This window comes from Monodon monoceros, unplaced genomic scaffold (genome assembly GCF_005190385.1).
Source record: "Monodon monoceros isolate NGI ecotype Baffin Bay Population unplaced genomic scaffold, NGI_Narwhal_1 Super_Scaffold_11, whole genome shotgun sequence".
Classification (NCBI taxonomy): Eukaryota; Metazoa; Chordata; class Mammalia; order Artiodactyla; family Monodontidae; genus Monodon; species Monodon monoceros.
Genome location: NW_021703767.1, coordinates 60,780,605 through 60,802,831, shown reverse-complemented (window position 1 = coordinate 60,802,831; position 22,227 = coordinate 60,780,605). Strand labels below are relative to the sequence as shown.

General features: G+C 37.2%; 1 protein-coding gene across 20 annotated transcripts in view; it reads left to right on the top strand.

Moving 5' to 3' along the window:
- ZBTB20 (zinc finger and BTB domain containing 20) overlaps nucleotides 1–22,227 on the top strand; it is an 820,261-nt gene that overhangs the window by 431,807 nt on the left and 366,227 nt on the right. The gene's annotated exons all lie outside the window — the stretch shown is intronic.

The following is a 22,227-nucleotide window of genomic DNA, read 5'->3' as shown; positions in this document are numbered from 1 at the left end:
TTAGTTTAACCTGGGTTCTAGCCAGTTAAATGGAGGAGGTCATGTCTCCTCTGTTTTGGCTTGCCTACTTAACCAAAGCTCTGAACAGAATGTAAGGTTGGACTTCCTTAAACCATCAATTAGGATAAGAGTTTGCTCTGAAACATGCTCATCTCGTGGAAGAATTCCCTTAACTGGGCACTTGGTCAAAGTTAAGAGGACACACCACAGTTTCATGGAAGACAGCTGGAGACTATGATTTTCAGGTTTAGATTAATCAGTCTTCTGTACTTCATGAATTTCGGCAATTATATCTGGAGCCCATAGCTTTTCTCTCCTGCAAAAACCAGAGGAATGCTGTAGCAGTGTATTAGAGTGACTTTTTTTTCCTTCTCTTCCTTGCAATAGAACTAACTTTTGCATCTGATTCTGTAGGGCAAGAGCCTACCAAGGCTTTCTATTTCACAGGTAAATGAAAGTCAGTTATAAAAATTCAATCAGAGATGAAACTCATTACACTGAGTCTAGGAGGCATAAATATTACAAATGTAGGTAACTGTTGATCTTCTTAGTCATGGGAGCTTAAAACAAAAACAGACTCACATCAAATAGAATTTTTTTCCTAATTTAGCTGTTTCATGGGTATTATAAATTTAGATATTTCTTCTTTATCATTAAATTTAAAAGACACAAAAGAAATGGAGCCTTGAAGGTAGGTCTAGTTGCTAAGACTGACCAGAGATATTTAGAAAGAAGACATTGCCCTTCGATATTTAAAATCTTGCATTGTAAACTCTTGGGAAAATGCAATATTTTTCAGACTGAAGTCCAGATTCTGATGGCTATTCTTTGCCCAAAGACTGGTTATTACTCTTTTGGAGCCTCTTAAAGCCAGGTGATGCTTGTGAGGGGCCACGGAATCTGGAGGAGACAGAGGAGACCACAAGGGTCTGTCCCAGTTTGTCATAACATATACCTCAGCAGAATTTGGGCTGAGATAGATATTTAGATCTCACCTTGGATTATGGAACTTAATCTGCACGTGTTCAGTTCTGGAATATGTAGAAAACACACATTCTGAATTAGGAAAATTTTAATTCCCCACAGTAACATCACCATCATAAATTACCACATTTGGGATTGTTAAAAACAGATGAGCCCATGCATCAATCGAGACCGGTCTGCATTGCTGCGTCTCACTTTTCCCTTTCGAGACCAGTCTCCATTGCTGCATCTCACTTTTCCCTTTCTTCTGAAGAGATGGAAATTGTCCTAACACCCAAATTAATATCCTTTGACTGTGATAAAATCAATACAAGCATACAATTTTAAAACATAAGTCAGAGGGCCAACATAGGAGGGAAATGGAGAGAAAAAGAAAGAAGGGATTTGCACTTCATATGGTGTACTAGGACAAGGCTAATTCTTCATCCTCTTGTATTTGTAGCCTGGTAATACCTAGTTATCTATTTTATATTCTACAGCTATATATAAATCCTACATATAGATACATATGAAATCTGATGATTAAATTAGCAAGCTATACTAGTCACCTTGGCTAGCCCAGAATTTCCCTTTTTTATCCTTGACAGTCCCACATCCCAGGAATCTCCTCAGTCTCAGGCAAACCAAGGCAATTAGTACCCTAATCATGATGGATACTCTCAAGGCATTTGACTTAATGGTTGTATTATATATTTCATCTTATATTTGAAAAGACTTTCATATTTAGTGAACAGACTGCTGTTAGGAACCCTTTTTTTTTAAACATCCATTTGCTAAAGCATTTTACCTAACTGTAAGAGAGAGTTGAGGTGTAGATTTTCATGCATTGAGTGTCTAGCACTTTGATCAGCAATATTCTGAAAAGTAGCAGTCTCATAGTAAATAATCAGAATCAGCTCTGATCCCCTGTGTTGAGGAAATAATTTTAGAGCTCAAGTCTTCCATAGAAACAGGGTAGGAATCCATATGTTAATTGGCATGATTTTCATCACCTAACATCTGATAGTGATGTCAGACTGGCATTCTTTAATACTCACTGATTCCTGCCAGGACTTCGAGTTTCTTTATCCTTTGCTTTGGAATTTTTCTCCTTTTACAGCTAGATGCCATGCTAAGAACCGGCGATGCAAGATAGATAATGCGTGGTCCCTCACAATGAGTTTTTCAATCTAACCTACGAAGGCATAAAAGACTGCAAGAATGAATTTTATATATCATATGTCTAACTGAGGCAAGTGCTTTATTCACTGAGATTAGTTAACACTATCACAAAGCTTAGACCTAGAAGAGTAGCACTTAAAATTCTGTTATTGTATGTTTCACAGATCAGTTTGTTCATTTGTTTAATAAACATTTATTGGAACCCTACTATCTACTCAGAAATGTTCTGAACTTTTTGGACACAGAAAGCAGTTGTACTTGGTACCTTCACAATAAAAGGATGCCAAACTTCCCCTCCAGATTGGGAGTTCCTCAGGCACAAGATGTCAGTCTAAATCACCAGGGTCAGTTGGGCTGGGAAAACTATTCCCTTTATAGACTCAGAGATAGTATTTTTAATTAACTATCTTATTTGACTGTATTCTGAGAACAGTATTCTAAGACCTGAGCTGTAACATGTAAGTGGCCTGTGCAGTGAGATGGAAAGAACAGAGACCTCTGGGACAATCTAGAGCAGCCACTACATAATGCAGAACAAAGATTTTCTATTAAAGTTGATGTGACTCGGGTGAGATTGATAAGTACTGGAACATTTTAGCCATCCACTTATTCATTCAGTCACTTAAGATCTATCAACCACCTGTAATGTTTCAGGCATTATTCTAATTACAGGGAATACAGTGAGAAATTTTAAAAGTCCCCCATAAAACTTACTTTGTAGTGAAAGGAGAGAGTGTCAATAATTAGGTAAGCAAAAATGCATCATTTTAAATAATGATAAGATCAAGCAAAAAATGATAATGCAGGGTAAGGGGGTAGAAAATAGGGATAAGTAATAGAGAAAATGATGTTTGAAATAAGGTTAATAGGGAATGTCTCACTGAGCAGGAGACATTTGAGCAAAGATTTAAACAATGAGAAGGAGCTAAGCATGAGGTGATCAGGAGGAAGAGGATTTTAGGCAGAAGCAATAGATATTGTTAAGTAAGAACAACTTTAAATATTCCAGGAAGAGCATGGTAAAGACTGATGGAAAGTCATAGGAGGGTTTTTAAAAGGGTGTGCGATCTGATTTATAGATTAAAGAGCTCTCTGGCTACTCTGTGGAGGGGGCAAGGGTATAGCAGGAAGACCAGTTAGGAGTTATTGTGGTAGCCGAGTATGAGAAGGGCCATGGCAGTGGAGGGGAGGAAAAGTGATTCAATTCTGAATAATCTGGCAGTAATTTGAAGGCAGTTGCTGAGGGGCTTGATGTGGTGTAGATTAGAAAGAAACACATCAGGTGTGATGAGTCACAGGTGTTTGGCCTGAGCACCTGGATGAATGACAATATCAGTAACTCCATGGAGTTGGGTGCTATGCGGATATGGAAGAAAGGGCAGATCTGGGGGCAGAGCTAATTATGAGTTAATCTGGGGACATGTTGACTTTGAGATTCTTATCCAAGTGAAGAAACTGAGTAGGCAGTTAGATATATAACTTAGGAGCCCAGGGGAGGGATTAGGGCTGGAGATATAAACCCTTTTTTTTTTCATCTCTACATAAGCATTATTTTTAGAATGTAAGCCTATGGAATGCAAGGAATGGACAATGAGCAGTTTCTGGAGGTAAATGTGCACACCCTGTGTTATTTGATGATGAATATACAGGTGCTGCTTTCATTCGTTCTGCTGTCTTTGGAAAGTCCCGGATGTGTATAGCAAAGAGGTACCAACAAAACCATACGAACACTTCCTGAGGACACATATGGTTTATGATCTCACTGGGATGTAAGACAAACATATCTTACTGTTTCCATAATGATGTAAGACAGAGGTGAAAACACATTTTCTGTAGTTTATTAATGCGAGTGGAATTAGAAGGAGAGGTAAAACTTGAACCCAATTTTGGAACTGAGGAACACTGAAACAGGCAGGACTTTCCAGATAGGGAGAAGTCAGGAGCAGATGTAGAAAGATATAAATTAACTTTCCTTTTAGGGGGAAGCAAGGATGGAGAACAAGGAGACTGGCTGAGCAGGAGCAGAATTTTTGTTTATGAATTTAGGGGAGATGAATTTATAATGGTTGAACTTACCCAGTCACATTGGCCCTCATCTCTAGAGTATTTCAAAATCACTTTTAGAGCTTAAAAATATGGGTGCCTGGGTATCACTTCTGGAAAATCTGATTCCATAGGTCTTGGAAGGGCTGTAGCATTTGGTTTTTTTCACGGGGAGCTTCTTCCAGAGCACACCTCCTCCCTAAAGCTGTGATTATTTACTAGAGTTAATAGTCCTGCTGGACTCCTAGGTAGTGCTGTCTCCAGTCACCACGCTGGTATGGGCTCTCATGCTGGCTCTTCTTGTTTCAGAATGTTTATTTCCTTACTTGCACAGAAGTTGAGGTTTGTAGCTTTCTCTGTTTTTAGTTTATGCTATGGGCATAAGTTGTGGTTTTATTTTCTCTCCTTGTTAATCTACATTACTTTTGGAAGATGTTTGGAGGGTTCAAATTTAGTTTGCTGCCATTATCCAGTGGGAACCCAGAAGCCTACAAATTGATTTCAAGAGTAACTCCCTGTCTTTGTAAGTGGTTGCTACACTATCGTATATCATGGACCTAAATTTATAATCCCACAGACCCTACATACAAACCTGTGATGCTTCACTTTAGCTATTTGAAATTGCCATATTGAGATCAGAAACTCAGGTTTCAGAAAAGTCTGTGTTTTGAATTCTAATGAATCCTCTAAGTTTGGCTGTCAGATATTATTGTTATTGCTTTTATTATTTTATTTAAAGGAATAGAGACTCAGTTTCCTCAAGTGCTGAGGATATGTTTTTGAGATACACGTGGCACAATAAAGAAATTCTAAGGAGAGGTTCTGGTGAGATCATTCCAGATCCAGGGCTGCTCCAGTAACATTTGTGGCAGGAGTTCGTGGAACTTTGCTATAGTAGACTAAATATCATGGCTTGGCATTTCTCTGCATTTCTGCCTAATTTTCCTTTAGTATTAATAGAATGTATATCCTTTTCCTGCTTTTTATAACTTGGAACCACCTGTGAGCTGTCACGGCTCCTCCATTTTCTTCCTACTTTATGGTCCCTTGCACAATCACCTATGGCTGGATATGGGTGTGCAGGTGAATAAAAGCTGTGGAAGGGGTAGTATCTCTTACAAGGAGCTGTCAGTATGAGAAGTACAGGGATTATTACATCAAATACCACAGAGGGAATTAGACTGTATTGAACTAAGTTCCTCCTTTTTTGACCAAGCCTGTGATGATATTTTCTGAATGGTTGATTCTGTATGTTTCACTTATTCTCTGTAGCATCAGCATCTATTAAACAATGTAGCACTGGTGAAATAAATGAAAGAGTTTGGAAGTCCTAAAGGGCGTGTTATGCTGTGGTCCTAAATAATATAACTTAATGATATTAATTGCTGTTACAGAGCCTGAATTGAAAGAAAAATTTAGGACTTTAGGATAAATAGGTACAGCAGCTCTGTTCTAATTTTAAGATTAACTTACGGGCCATTGGAATTCTTTCTAAGGAGAAGCCTAAGACAAAAATCATAGGGCTATTAAAGATTTTGATTTAAGAAGTAAAGGCTCTATTATAACTACATAGTCTCAAACACTAAAAATTTTAGAAAGCAGCATATACTCTCTCTAAAAATAGGAGAGAGAAGACTACTAGGGACAAAATGCCTATAGAAAATAACTTTTTAGGACTTTAGGGAAGGAAGGTGGCTGTAGATTAATATTTTAAGTAATATTTTGCTGTAAAATTAATTATGGAAAAGTTCAAAATAAACAAAAATTACTTAAAATTCCTCTGCCCAGAAACAATGAATTTTAGTGTCTTCATATATATTTTCCAGTCTTTCCATTATGTGTATACACATCTATAATTTCTTAAACAATATTTAACTTAGCAATACTTATACAATAAATCAACCTTTACATATTATTGGTTAGTATGCCTTTTCATTTATTAATATACCAAAAACATTTCTTCATGTTACTAAGTAGTATTCAAAATATTATTTTTAATAGCTGCATAGTATTCCAATATATGGATGTACCATCATTTATTTAATCAACCCTCTATTGTCAGACAAGGTTTCCAGTTTTTCAAAGTTGTGAGTAAACCATGGTAAGCACTCGCTTCTAAATCTTTGTGCAGATCTTAGATTATTTCCTTTAGATAAATTCCTAGATGTGAAATTTCTGGATCAAATAGCATTTATATCTCTTAAAGTTTTTCATGCATATCGCTAAGACAGCCTCCTGAGAGTTGTACCAATTCCATTCTGTCTGTGGTAACGTCTTAAAGTTTCCTTCCAAAAGAAACTTGATTTAAAGCTGTACCATTGCTCTTCTCTGAGTCCTATCTGGTCCACCAGTTATAGCAGACTCAATTTAACTCTTCCCTTAAGGTTATACCTAAACCTTTTTTAGATCATTTATGCTATAAATGAGACAGTTTAAAGAATATAATTTGGCAGTGGGATTGGAATGTGTTCCTTATCTTATGACTGCTCTGTTCAAGTGTTCTGCTTACCCTGGATAAAAAACAGACAAAAAAAAAAGAAAGGAAAAAAAAAAAAACTCTTTATTTGGACTGATTGAGCAGTCTAGGCACTGAACTGAACATGCAGGAGACATGAGTCCCGCCCACTGAACTGAACATGCAGGAGACCTGAGTCCTGCCCTCTGAGACCATACAACTCCATGTACCATTATTCATAAGGCATTATACGAATTGTGGGCTTCTAGGACAATGCCCTATTGTTAAAGTGCTTGAACCATATGGTACAGGCAGACTACAGAATGCTTGTGATCCACCCTTGCAGGTGGATTGTGTGACTAAGTCTTAATATTTGTGGAGTCTGAGAGAAGGAAAAGTGCAGCTATCTGTTTCAACTCTAGAATAATAGTGAAAACTCAAGGGACTCCTGCAGTGGGAAATAGGCATAAGTGGTAGACTAGAACTAGGTGATGGGTCGAGGAGAGAAAAACATCTACTTATTCTCATTTCTCCTACTGTGTCCCTTCCTACTTCCAAGGGAGTCTGTGCCACTGGTAGGAGGCCAGGTTCCTCTATGTGATAGCTTGGGGTTTCTGAGGCTTTCGAAACTGCTTAGGGAAAGGGTGTGGTGTGGATAGAAAGGCTATTTTCTTGTGAGGACAATGGGGCAATATTTGTAATTGGGTCTTTCATTGGTAATCAAAAAGGCTGTGGTAGACCTGGGCCCTCCTGTAGCGCTGGAGTTCTGGAGTGCAGTTTGTCACTAGGCAAAGTGGTTTGATGGGGCATGGGCATTGCTTGACTGAGAATTAAAGAAGTGAGAGTCTCTACCCCACTGTTTGGACCAGAAAGGCTTTCCCACAGTTACTTGGTTCGCTAAAAATGGCCTGAGTTAGAGGGACAGTTGTAACAGTGATATAAAAGTTCCAAAGAATCCTTCTGAATAGATATGCACACATTTAGAAAATGCATAATAAATGACATATAGTGAAAATGTAAACAAGCCATTTAATAACATTTTAAAGCTTGATTCTGATCTCTTAATTAAAATGTGCATACAAGAAAACAATAGTGGAACATCTGTGTGTGTTATTGGGATGGCAGGATTTATGCTGCACCCTGGGCTTCTTTGTTCACGTCTCAGTGTGCATGAACATGGGAGAGTTTCCTCTGTGAGGCACAGTTACCCGTTTGAGCCCCACGGAGTCTGTGTTCCCACCCATCTTCTCTTGGCTGTGGTTGTCTCCCCTTTCCTTTCCTCTTACATTAAGTACTATATGGCTTGTTATCTGCTTAAATTAAACTACTCCCATCATTTGATCTGAAAGCCACTCTTCACTCCACCCTATAACCTGAAACCCTGACCTAACCCTGACTCAGCCCTGTTATCTCAGCAGACATACACAGCATTACCTAATGTTTCTGGCCTCGGTGCATAATCTCAAAGAGCCTTGGGGAAAGCATGGCCCTTTGTATCTGTGACCTTGCAGCAGTTATTACTCAGCTGGACACTATGGGGTTTAGATGTTAAAGAAAGAAATTCTACTCACTCCTGCTGGTGAATTTTTTTATTATAATTCATTTGGGGGATGTATCTCTGAGCTTCATTTTGCCCAATTGTTAAATGAGAGTACTAGCCATCACGAAAGTCGAGGGTTATTAAGTACTTTAAGATCTTCCAGTGAAAATGTTACTCCTTGAAATGCTTTTATTTCTATAATTACTTGGAACATACTTGATCACCAAAAAGTTTATCTTTGATTAAATGAACATAAAAAGTACCTCAGAAGAATTCTGTATCAGATCTGCAATAGAAAGTTGCAGCCAAAAGGCCTTCTTAAACATATAATAATTAATATTTAATGCCCCTCTTTAGAGGAGGACATTGCACTGGGACTATCTCTAATCCTCACAATGTTCCTGCAAAATAGGTGGTTTTATTCTTCATTCCACAGGTGATGAAACTGAGATTTAGGGCTGTTTAAGTGATGTGCCTATATTTATATTGCTAATAAGTGGAAGAACTGGGATTCATACTCAAGTCAGTCTCTCTCTCAAGGTTATAATCTTTCCACAACATCAGACTCCATTGTACGACAGCTCCCATTTCCTGTACACCACATCGAGATGCTGTTCTGAAAGAGTTAAGTGAAATGTACCCTGTTTGTGACAAATGTCTGAAACTTGTTTTTATAACTTGGATGTAATTCATAAATAAAGAGTAATTATCAATATGTCACAGATGAAGAGCTGCATATATGGATCAGTGTAATTTCTGTTCCTTGGCTTACGGATGCAGTATGCCCCAGGGAGTTTCACAAATCCACATGGCATCTCCTAGTACTGGGTTCTGTGTGAACTGAACAAAGTGTAAAACTTCTATGTGTTGGGATAGCTCAGGACTGGTTACTAGCTGAGGAAATTTGTGTAAAATTACCTTACCATATGTAGACATAGTTTCTTTTCTGAATTTGTTCTAGACACTTCGGTGGGGATGAAATAACAATTATTGGTGCTAGCTTTGTATTTTTTGATGAGTGTTTGCTTTGGAAGTGTTGCCTCAGGAAAGGAGGAAGAGGGGGTGTGGTTCTTTCTTCCTTTTGCTATCTTCCCTTTCCTTGCTCGTGCCTCTATTAACCATTTGATTCAATTGTATCAGTTTGCTGTGATCTTTGATGAAAATGACATAAAATGTTCACAGACTAGAAGTTATTAAGACTTTAAATCACATAAGACTACTCATGGGGTAATTTTTTTGGACGCAATTTTGCATATTTCAGCTTTCTAGTAGTGGATATGTGCTACATACTAGGGATATGTAACTTATACCTGTTCCACCCTTCTTTACTTTTCTTAGTTTGAGAGGATTTCTGCTTTAGACTTGTTATATATCCTGAAACAGACCAGTTATTAGATTTGTATGATGGTTAGGCTGTGGGCAGGAGGGGAGGTTCATAGGACATTGAGGTGTATATTAAGGAAAGCATTATGATCTCGTGGAAAAGACATGGGCCTCGGAGTATCACAGGAGCTCAGCTCTTTTGCTTACAAGCTGTGTCGCTTTGGGTGAGTTATTTAACCCACCAAGGCTCAGATTTTTTTATCTGTAAGATGGACATGAATAATAATACCTATGTTTTGAAGATATTGTGCAGATTAAATGAAATAGCACATTTAAACAGTTGGAACAGTGCCTGACCCTCAGTGAATGTTGGTTGCTTAGATTTCATGTAGCAAGGAAAAGGTAAACTAGAAAAGAGTGGAAATCAGAAGATGATACTGTGTTTGAGAAAAATGTTTTCATCACTTCAATTCAGCGTAGCACAAGAGTGTCTAGAAGGCAGAGATTCGAGTTCTATTTCCAGCTCTGCCACTAAAAAGCTGTAAAATCTTTGCTCTTAGCCTCTCAGTGTCTCAGTTTCCTCGTCTTTAAAATGAATAAATCAGAATGAATGCTCTCTATTTAGTTATATAGTTTTGCCTTCTGAAGATTTTTCTCCTTCCCAGAGTACTCTATGGCTGTCACTCAGTGGTGTGTAAGCCTCAAAGGCCAACAGCCAAGTATTTAGACAGGCCTATTGTTGAGCTATTCTTCTCCCTGTGCAACTATGTTTACATGTACATTTATTTTCTTTGTATATTTGTCATGTGTCTGAGTATTTATGCACCTGCATGCTTGTTGAAGTAAGCACACTAGCATACATTCATACATTTTTGTGGATATGCGTGTTTATATATAACCTATATATATACAGTATGTGTGTATATATATAAATATATGTCTGTGTGTATGAGAAACAGATGCACTGTAGGCAGATAAAGCAGATAAATATAGATCCAAATAGAAGCAAAGCATATAAATATAGACGTTATATAGAGTGAAAGCAAGCAGATCAGCACCATTTCATTATTGCTGGAAGTCTTTGTAATAAAAGAAGTGAAAATCAGTAACTGACATTGAAATTATTGATTGAATGACACTGTCAGATCAGAAGCCACGGTGTAAGGTAAGAAAATAACCTTTCTTACAGCTTTGAGGAGCAATAAGCAGGAAGATTTGTTACTTTTAATTATTTGATTTATGAAAGTTTTTAGATGCTATGTAGTGTGGTGTTTTTAAAAGTACAGATATATCACCTTTCCTAAAAATACTACCAGACAACAAAAAAATAATACATAAGAAAAGAACACCTGTTCCAATCCTGAGAAAGGACTTGACAAAGGTCCTCTTTATAGGCTGTGATTGGCAGCTCTTTCCTGTTTCTGGGTATGGACAGATGAGTTAATTTCATTCTATGTCATTTTTCACAAGCCCCCTGAAGTCTTCAAGGAAACCAACCTAAAGGAGATATTTTAAGCATAAGGCCAAAGTCAGCATTGTTAAGTTATTTTCGTGGGGATGCTTGTGACTGTGCTTAGTGAGTATGTTGTGTGAGTAAAACTGGGCTTCCATCTGTTACTTTCATGTCACTGTTTTCACCAGTCAAAATAACTGGTTGTGAGTTTTTGCTTTATTTTGTTTTGTTTTCATGGGGAGGGTATTCTGAGTTATTTTTAGCAGGTTCGAGTTAACTGGGTAATTTTTTTTAATGTTGCAAGTTATATCTTGGTCATATGTTTAAATACTATATGAAAATAAGGAGTGCCTCCTCTTTCCCCCACATCTCACCTATATCCCTCAACAGATCATGTGTCTTCTTCAGTGTCATTATAAGAACATCCAGAGAAGCTAAATTTTGAAGAAAGTCCTTGGAATTGTGCAAATGCAAATCCCGCTTTTGCCTCAAACCACAAAAGTGTCAGAGTCCTTGTCATCGCTTTTCCTGTTGATCAGTTTACTACTGCTTTTCCTTATAAGGATGAGAAATGGGGGCCCAGAAGGTGGTCCAGTTCTCTTCTCTTTTGTGCTTCTTCTAAGCCAGAAGCTAGTGTTTCTTCTTCCTCTCAAACAAATTCGGACTTGAGGGTGAAAAGGAGGGAAGGACAGAGCAAGAAGGGCTCATTAAAAGTTGAGGAATAAATTAGTGCTGCCTAAGAACTGTTAATTCTTCCTTTCACATCTGTCTGGCTGCTATTACTTTAAGTTCTTCACCAAACTATGATTTTAAAAATATATTAAGAAAAGTGTCCCAAAGGTCTTGAGAATAGTACCTCTAACACACACACACACACACACACACACACACACACACACACCACAATAATACAGTTATGAAAGATTCATTCCCAAAACCTGTATTGTATGAAAAATGGAGTATATGCTCCATTTTATTATTTTGAAAGAATGCTTCATTGCAATGTGTAAAGTTGATAAACTCTATAGTACTTCAAAATGTAGACTTTTCAAAGCTGCTGTTATTTACTTAATGAGTTCTAATGTTATCTTCAACAAGTGTTTATTCATGAGCATTATAAAATGTCTGCATATAAAAGATTCAGTATAGAAAAGTAAACTTTTGAAAAACAATCATTTGTCAAATTAACATTGTAAAACCTCTTTATCTTTACACACACACACACATTTTTTAAAATTAATTTTTATTGGAGTATAGTTGCTTTACAATGTTGTGTTAGTTTCTGCTGTACAGCAAAGTGAATCAGTTAAATGTACACATATATTCCCTCTTTTTTAGATTTCCTTCCCATTTAAGTCACAACAGAGCACTGAGTATAGAGTTTCCTGTGCTATGCAGCAAGTTCTCATTAGTTATCTGTTGTTTTTTTTAACATCTTTATTGGAGTATAACTGCTTTACAATAGTGTGCTAGTTTCTGCTTTATAACAAAGTGAATCAGCTATACGTATACATATATCCCCATATCCCCTCCCTCTTGCATCTCCCTCCCACCCTCCCTATCCCACCCCTCTAGGTGGTCACAAAGCACCAAGCTCACACACATTTCTTTTCTTTTCTTTTTCTTTGTTTCTTTCCTTTTCTCCTGGCCTAACATGTTCACTGTTTAGATTTTGTCAAGTACTTTACGGTAATTACCAGAAATTTTGGCAAGGAGAAAAAAATTGTATACACACACACACACACACACACACACAATGTAGACTTACAGCATTATGGCTTATTTAGCTTAAGAAATATTTTAGGATTAAAATGTTGAGGAAAGTTATGTACACACACACACACATGCACACACACATGCCTCTCTTTTTCTTATTCTTTGTTTCTTTCCTTTTCTCCTCGCTTAACATATTCATTGTTTAGATTTTGTCAAGCACTTTATAGCAATTACCAGAAACTTTAGCAAAGAGAAAAAAAATTGTGTGTACACACACATACACACATATACATATACATACACAGATATATTCAATTGTTAATACACTAATCAGATTTTATATGCATTATATTTTTCACCTTTATCCAGTATAAATCTTTAAAGGAATTTTTAAAAACACTTAAATATCTGGTCTGATTTAAAGGTTCCTGTGAAATTGTGCGTTTCTTTACCTATGACAAGGAACGTTTTCCAACTATGCATTTGGAAAACAGGGATTTATCATAGCCAAGAGCAAAGCAAAAATCTGTTTGTCCTTAGGAGTCATTTATCCTTCCCACCCCCTACTTTAGGATTTTGGTGGTTCTCATCATTGGTTTAGAGAAATTTTTTTGGGGTTAGATGGCTTCATATTCTGCTCCTGGCTTTGTGGTACATTACATTACGTGTGGGCCTGGGAGTCAGACATGTCCTTATCCTCCCCGGCACAACTTTTTAATTAGCTCTGTGTCCTTAAGCAAGTTAGCTAACAGCTCTGTAACTAGGTTGCTAATCTATGAAACTTAGGCCAATCTTACTTCACAGGGGATTTATATTAAATGGGATAATATCAATGAAGGATATAGCACATAATATGTACTCAATAAATGCTAGTTTCCTTCTGGCCTATTAATTTTAATTTATGTCTGGGACTTCCTCCTCCTATCCCTTCTCAACACTGTGGCACAGCATCATACTGTAGACGTTATAACCAATACTAGAGACATAGGAGCAAGGAGTTTTTAAAATTATTGATTATCTTATAGCTACCCTGGGAATGGGCTTATGAGGAAAGAGATCTAAGGAAAGCACCAGGAATTTCTGCCTCCTGTAATTGTAATGTTTTCTAGTTAACAAATGGGAGACTTCACCAAGCTACTGCCAAAATCCTATTCACATCAGTAAAGTGGAATGAAATATCTATCCAAGTGATGTACATTAAGCCTTTTAAAATAATAGAACATCTGTTTATTGCCCATTCATATACCAGTTTCACGTCCTTCATTCCACAGTGGATGTTGCTTACTTTAACTCACTGTAGATTAGGCTCCTTGATTAGCACCTACTCCTTTTTAGGGAGAGGCGTGCGGTCAGAATCCAGATGTCATTGAAATGGCTGAATAGTTGCTGTATATGTTCTTTGTTAAGGAATAAGGAGGAAAAAAAAAAAAAAGAAAACCTCCCACTCTAAGATATCTAGAGCTGCATTTCAGCCTGGAGCTGATCATTTTAGCTGAATTGTAAACCCCATAAGAGTTAAGCTTTATAAGGGAAACAATGACACAACCTAAATGATTCTGGCAGCAATGTCACTGTTACACAGAGACCTTTCTCAGGTCCAAGTTCTCTTTGAACCCCCTCAGACTCCACTTTCTGTGTAACTACAAATTTAGTATGCAGCTTTCTGTCTTTTTTTGGCATTGAGAGTTTGGCCAGTATCATTAAACCACGTTAAGCCACTAGGATTTCTCTGGATCTCCTCCTGCTTTGCCGCAATCAGTCTCAAAATAGTTGTGACTGTGGAATGGAGAGAAAGAAAAGGAAGCAAAAAGGTGACCTGGTGTAGTAGAAAAATGAGTGGTCGGGTCTGGAGATTGCGAGCCTTTGCTCTCTATCTTAGATGAGATTTCTTGTAACACTAGGCCCCAGTCTCCTCTCCAGCAGTGCAGAGGTCTAGACAGCTGTATCACAGGCAAAGCCTCTAGCTATAGTTTACCCTCAGGTTGTCAGTATCTTGTTGCAGTTTAAAAAAACTTACCGAAGTGTATACCAAAGATTATTGTATGGTACTAAATTCGAACTTTTCCTTCCTTTATGATTTCTGAGGATCTCAAAACACATGAACAGAAAAGAAATGATTTTTATGAGGAAGAGTAATAAATACAAGTTGGAGAAACAGATGAAAAGTGATAAAAGGGAAGAATTTGAAGTTAGATATGGGGATAAATGAGTGAGAATCAGAGTAGAAAAGGCAATCCAAAGATCTAAAGAATAAGAGGAGGAAGAAAAAGAGGAGGAAGAGGAGACTCTGATTAAAGATGGAAAATTAAGTATAAGATAGCTTTGAGGTGAACATTTTACATTATGTAAGCAGTCCAAATCTTAATAAAAAGTCTTTTGAAATCTCTCTTTATAGCATTTAAAATAAGATTCACTCTATGCAGCTTTGACTTATTCTATGCTGTGGAGAAATGAACTGTGAGCTTTAGTCCCAGATCTGTCTCAGAATATATACCCCTGAGAAAATTACCTTCTGAGCTTCAGAATCCTCGCATATAAAATGAGGGGGCCAGGCACATTCTTATCCACTTTTAAGAATCCATGAAATGAAACAGCACATGGTATGATCTTGTTGACCTACTGCCAGGATACTTATTGAAGGAAGTTGCTGAATTAGATTAGATTATACTAATGATCAAAGTTAAAAAGAAAAAAAAAAAGTTTGGAAGTTTTTACTGATATGTGCATGCTTAGTCCCGGATGAGTTAACAAGATGGTAGCCCCACTTTATAAAAAGTACTATAGCTACCATTGCCAAACACACTTTTAGTTAAATCTTCAACTGGAATTTTTGAGAGATTATACTTTCAATTCTTTCTCTTAAGGTCTTATTCTCCAATTAACTGAAAGATGGCACTTCTGACTTTCTAATCCAGAAATTTAAAACTCCTGTTTAACCAAGAAAATGGAAATCAGTACATTCTTGGTTGCCCTTCTATTAATTTAAATTTGCATAACCTAATCAAAACTCAACCTGCCTTGCCCTTCAGCAAAATGCTGTATTCTCTCCCATTACTAAATGGCTATATTCTTCTCAGTATTTTTTAAAACATGAATTATGTTGCTATCCCATGACTTTTCCTTTAGAATGTGTCCATGGAAATTAAAATGGACTTTTCTGTGCCCAAGTCTAAAATGAAAAATAGTCCAAAGGGATGGTGGAAATGAACACAAAACTTTGCTGATATTACCAGTATTATAATTTTGTTAAGCTTTTTTTCTAATAAATGGAACTAAAGTGAACTGATCCCCAAATAACTGTTTGACACTTTATCTACATCATTATTTTGTGTCTACAGCCAAAGCACAGCCTAAGATTTCCTGTAAGTCATTGGAATATATTTTCTGAGGCTTTTCTAGTATACTTTTCCTACAGAGATGTTTCTCCCATAAACATTTTACTGTTTCAACAAATATTGCTGAGCACAGAGAATGTGCCAAGCACTGTGCTAGGTGCTAGGTATAAACTGTGTGCACATGGCCATCCCTCATTAAAGCATCCTTGAAAAATGGATGGAGTAGTCATCTGTTTATTATTTTCTAAGTTAAAATGGATGAAAAGAGAAGATCACTGGATGATCAGAAATGAAACACCAAACTCTTGTTCTTTCCTTTAGATGAGCTCCTGTGATTTTTTTTCTAGTCACCATTTACAAACGCAGATTCAAGCTCCCTACCTTGCTCTCTAGCTGGCTGCTAATAAAGAGAACTTCTGTTTCTCTTTCTCACTTTAGTGATTGTCCTCAGCCATAGGAGGGCACTCAGGTACACGACGGTCCTGTGCCTAGCAAGAGGATCAACTTCACCCTTACTTTCTGGCCTCAGCCTTGGGAACTCATTGTATGGCATGGGAAGCACCAGGCAGCCTCAGAGGACTGGAGATGTCTGTAGTCATCCAGACCAAAAGTTAAATTTTAAGTGCTCTCCATAAGCACAATATAAGAAATTATTTAAATTTCCTTTACAAGCATGTTCATCAGTTTAGAATCTTTTCTCATTGCCCATTTCTCTGTCATTGTCCTATATTGGGCTGTTCTGTTTAGCAAAATAATGTGTGGCATATCTTCTTCCAAAGTAAAATAGTGATCTATTCAAAGATTTCTAAACGCGTTCTTCATGCATTTTTAAAGAAGATGGGTAAAATTGAATATATTTCTCTTTGCCCTGATGATATCCCTGTGTGTCTTTCAAATAATATTTGCTACTAGGTAAACTAGTTGGACCATATCATTGGCTATCACAGATACAGATTCCCAAAGGCATCAAGAGAATGACAAATAGGTGCATGTGGAGAAGTCTGACAGTTTAGTGGATTTGCTTTCAAGTAATTTGACACATTAGCACTTTCAGACACTCACCTGCCAGTAATCCTCATTAGAAATAAGGTTGGAATATTGGGGTCACTAGCTCAAATCTGTTTTTCTGAGACCTGAACAATAACGGAAAGTCAGAGCTACAGGGAATAAGAATGAAACTATTCCAGGCATTAGAATTGTTTCTCTAAATGAGCTCTTTCTCTCTCCCCTCTGTTCGGTCCTCCTCTTTTCTCTCCCTGTTTTTCTCTTTCTCTTTTTTCCTCCCTCCCCTCCTGCTCCTTTCTTTTTAGTGTTCTGAATTCATTAGATGGCATAGTGTAAATCAATAGTAAACGCTAACCGCCTACTCTGTACTCAGTTACGCAACATCACATAACCGGTACACAGAGACAAAAAGGGAAAAAGCACACACAGCCTTTACATTCAAAAGCTCTTGCATAATTTTACTTTTCCACAGCCAAAAAGAAAAAAAAGGAAATAACAGATGGGGAAAACTTACACTTTTTTTTCCCTTTTCTCAGACTGTTGAGAAGGGAGTTAGCTAACATTCACGACCATTTCTAGTTGCCCTGGGCTGCAGCAAAACATCCCATAATTGTCAGTGTCTTAACTGGCTTTAAAACAAGATTTTGTGACCCTCCATGATGTGGTAAATTTTCCAGGTAATATAAGACTAAAATTATTCTGAGGTGTTTAATGCTTTTTTACTTATTTTGTGAAAAATCAACAACATTTAAAATATGAAGTGAATTTTAAAATAGAAAGGATAAGGAAGACAGCTGTGTGTGTGTGTATGTGTGTGTTTTCATTTGAAATGTATCCTGATGTAATATTTATGTAAAAAGCTGGTTATATAAACCCTGTCTTTCTCTTGCTTTTTACTTTGGGAGCTGTATAAAGCTCTACTGTTTTTTTCTCATGACAAAGTACATTCAAACCCCAAAGTCTTAAGGAAAGAGAAAACATCTAGATTCTACAGCAGAGACACTTAATTCAAACTCCCTATAGGATTCACCCTTTGAACAACAGTTTCATTTACGAACCTGTAGTCTCTGGAATTCTCATTTAAAACTTTCTCTCACACTATTCCCTGGAACACCTTTGGATTCATTGTACTGCCTTTAAGTCTCAAACATATTATAAAAGTATTCTTTTTCCTCTTTCTCTTTTTGTAGCTCTTCGCTTCTTTCCCACACCCACTACTTTTTCATTGGAGTAACTCCCTTCCCAGATGGGAACACAGTGAGATTTGTCTAAGGTTTATCAGTCTTCCTTCCCTGCTATGATATTTTGTTTCACTTAACTGACTGATGTCCTCTGGGGACCGGGCATTTTTCTGATGAGGGAGGTTGGAGGGCTTTGGGGGTTTGTCTGTTCTTCCCTTTTAGTTTCTGCCTATCAAATGGTTTTAAAAGGGATACAAAATGCTAGAGAGCACAGCATTAGGCATTGTGAGGTTTCTGCTAGAAGAAAGTGAGATCACGTGTGTGAGAGGTAGTGTGGTGGTAGGTCTGAGTGTTCTTAATACAATAAGGAAAGGTAAAAGTAGGAGGGAGAGAGGATGGATCTGAGTAGGAACTACTGAGGTTCATCTCTGTGTGTTTGGGATCAGTATCATTCCTTTAGGTCACACTTTACTTCTGGATGGTAAGGCCATATGAAATTGGTTCCTTTAATTTTACTAAAGGTAGGAGGTGAGTTTTTCCTTACTTCTTATAAAAGATTCAGGCTATTTCCTAGTTTGTTTAACTTTCTCTTATGTGTTAGCTATTGAATTTGGGATTCCTTTTGTATGGAAAAATCTGGTGCATAAAGATAAAAATCAAAGCCAGGAGAGTTTTGTCTGGTTTTTCAGGTTTCATTGCCTGAATATGGCTCTGTGTTGTAACAACTGAATGATCAAGATCACTGGGGTTGTCATATCTCTGTATGTATGATGACATGGGGACATCTTTTGTTGTCTTAATATGAATAATGACTAAACTAGCATACATTATTAAAGTATTTTGTAAATGTGTCTCCTTTCAGCTTTTTTTTTTCCTTGAAAGAATCTATAGCTCAGATAGATATGTTTGTGGAATATAATGAAAATTAGCCACAATATTCTAGTCTTTAAGCAGGATATTCACACATATTCATACATATATTTTTTCTGTGTCCCTCTTCATATTTTTTTAACTTTTTTATTGGCATATAAGTTGATTTACAATGCTGTGTTAGTTTCAGGTGTACAGCAAAGTGATTCAGTTATACATATATGTATCTATTCTTTTTAATATTCTTTTCCCTTATAGGTCATTAAAAATTATTGAGTATAGTTCCCTGTGCTATACAGTAGGTCCTTGTTGGTTATCTATTTTATATATAGTAGTGTGTATATGTTAATCCCAAACTCCTAATGTATCCTTCCCCCCTTTTCCCCTTTGGCAACCGTAAGTTTGATTTCTCCTTTTTTTTTCCTAATACATTTATTTATTTATTTTTGGCTGCATCAGGTCTTCGTTGCTGTGGGCGGGATTTCTCTAGTTGCAGCGAGCGGGGGCTACTCTTTTTTGCGGTGCGTGGGCTTCTCATTGCGGTGGCTTCTCTTGTTGTGGCACACGGGCTCTAGATGCACGGGCTTCAGTAGTTGTGGCACACGAGCTTCAGTAGTTGTGGCGCGCAGGCTCAGTAGTTGTGGCTCACAGGCTCTAGAGCACAGGCTCAGTAGTTGTGGCACACGGGCTTAGTTACTCCGTGGCATGTGGGATCTTCCCGGACCAGGGCTCGAACCTGTGTCCCCTGCATTGGCAGGTGGATCCTTAAACGCTGTGCTACCAGGGAAGCCCCATAAGTTTGTTTTCTATGTCTGTGGGTCTATTTCTATTTTGTATATAAACTCATCTGTATCACTTTTTTTTTTTAGATTCTACATGTGAGCGATATTGTATATTTGTCTTTCTCAGTCTGGCTTACTTTACTTGGTAAAATAATCTCTAAGTCCATCCGTGTTGCTGCAAAAGGCATTATTTCATTCTTTTTACGGCTGAGTAATATTCCATTGTATAAATATACCATATCTTCTTTATCCATTCATCTGTCAACGGACGTTTATGTTGCTTCCATGTCTTGGCTATTGTAAATAGTGCTGCATTGAACATTGGGGTGCATGTATCTTTTTGAATTATGGTTTTCTCAGTTATAGCTGAGTGTGGGTTCCAATAGGCAGTTTTGAATGTGTGTACCTGATTATCAAAATGAATTCTGCACCATGTAAAATGTTTCTTTATAATGTAATAGTAACATGATTAATCTTCTGTAGCCAAGCACTTAATTTTGGTGTGTAGTTCTGTATACAGAGAATCATTTAGAATACCCCGCTTTTCAAATGGGTTTGCTTGGATTTAAAAGAAAACTTAGACCTCTATAGAGGAGCATTTTCTTGATTGTCCAAAATAGTTGGAGCCATCTGGTTATCAAAGAAGTAGAGGAAAACATCTTTGAGTAAAACATCTTTGGACTTTTTTTCCTGCCTCAGTTTATCAGAATATCTTCCAATTCCATCTCGGAGTTTTTTTGCACTCTCTGAACCATACTCAGGTTCAGAATTGACCTTTCAACGCCCAATGAATGCCAGCCGATTCTATTCAGCCCCCTTTTTTGGCTGTAACCACGTCACAGAGAACATATAGCCTACTTCTAGTTTTTCTTCTGCAATGTGGGATCCAGGCTGAGGAAGGGCTGGTAGCCCTAAACTTTCTATTCCCAGGGTGTTCAAGAATCTAGGGGAAGATTTAAACATTTTCTAATTTTTCAGAAGTACTTCACAACTCTTTTAACCTGGCTTCTCATTTCTATTGGCACAATAGAGATTTTTAAATGTTGCAAGAACCTCAGTCACTGACTTACCTTTTCAAGAAGAATCACTCTAGTTGTGCCTGGCACATCGTATCTGCTTCATAAATATATTTTGGGGAGCTGCGGTGGCTGTTCCCTCTTAGTACTTATGCAGGTAAGCAGTAAGCAATGTGAGTAATAAAGGGGTAAGGTGAAACCAGATGCAGCACTCCAAGCTTCAGACCCCATTTTATAAGAAAACCCTTATTATCCTGTCTCTGTCTTTATAAAAATAACAAAGTGCAGAAGGATATTTTATATCTTTCCTAGAGGTCCTTTGTAATGGTCAGTGCTGCACAGATCATTGGATCATTTAAAAAACATAATTTTGAGCAAGGTACTTTGGTAATCCTGGTTAAGTTTCATATGAAAATGTGTTAGGGATATAACGATTCTGGGTCTCAAATATGCTCCTCTTACACTCTGCCACAGGGTCCTTTAAATCTTGGCTTTTCTCATTTTCTCTAGGCAATTATTTTTTAGACTTCTTTTATTTATACAGGTCCTAGGATGATGACAACAGACAAATTTTATATAGAATTCTTCTTTTATATATTGTTTCATTACTTTTAGCTACAGTAATTCCTGATCTTGCTAAATCGATTTTGGCTTAAGTTATTATGCTGGCTATTTTCAAGGCCTCATTCTGGTGTTGATATTGGGGGTGGGAGGTGATCTCTGGTAAAACCACCTATGGCGTCTCCATTATAAAAGAAGTGAAAAGACATGCGTGTGGAATTATTGGTAGACTGCTGCTTGTTAGGGAAGCAGTTTTTAAAATGCAGATTATATAATATTTGGGGATTTTGTTGCTCCACAGTAGAAGCTTTTTAAATGTTAATTTGGGGTTTGTTTTGTTGTTCTGTGACTTAGCATAAAAGGTTTTGGTTTTGAAAGGTTTCAGTTCACTCATTCCAGTTGTCTTACAGGACTTGGAATATAACACTATACATTTATTTATACTCATGAAAGAGGATAAGGCCAGTAACTCACAACTCATGAAACCAGGGGTAAATAATCCATAGCTTGTTCTACCACTATTGCCACAATATTTATATCCAGAACACAAGTAACAAACAACCCCAAACAAGGAGAAACCAGTTTGTTTTTATTTACAAAATGTTTAATCAAAAGTACAGTAAAGTTCAAACGGAGCTGCAAATCCTGGTGGTTCACAATGGTTTGATTTATTTTTTTAAACAGACCACAGATAATTAACCATAAAACATAACTTTCTCAACACAAGTTACAGTGAATTACAGAAATAGGCAGCAAGTCATTCACAACTGGTTGCAACTGGTTAGAGCCTTAAAGTTAAGCA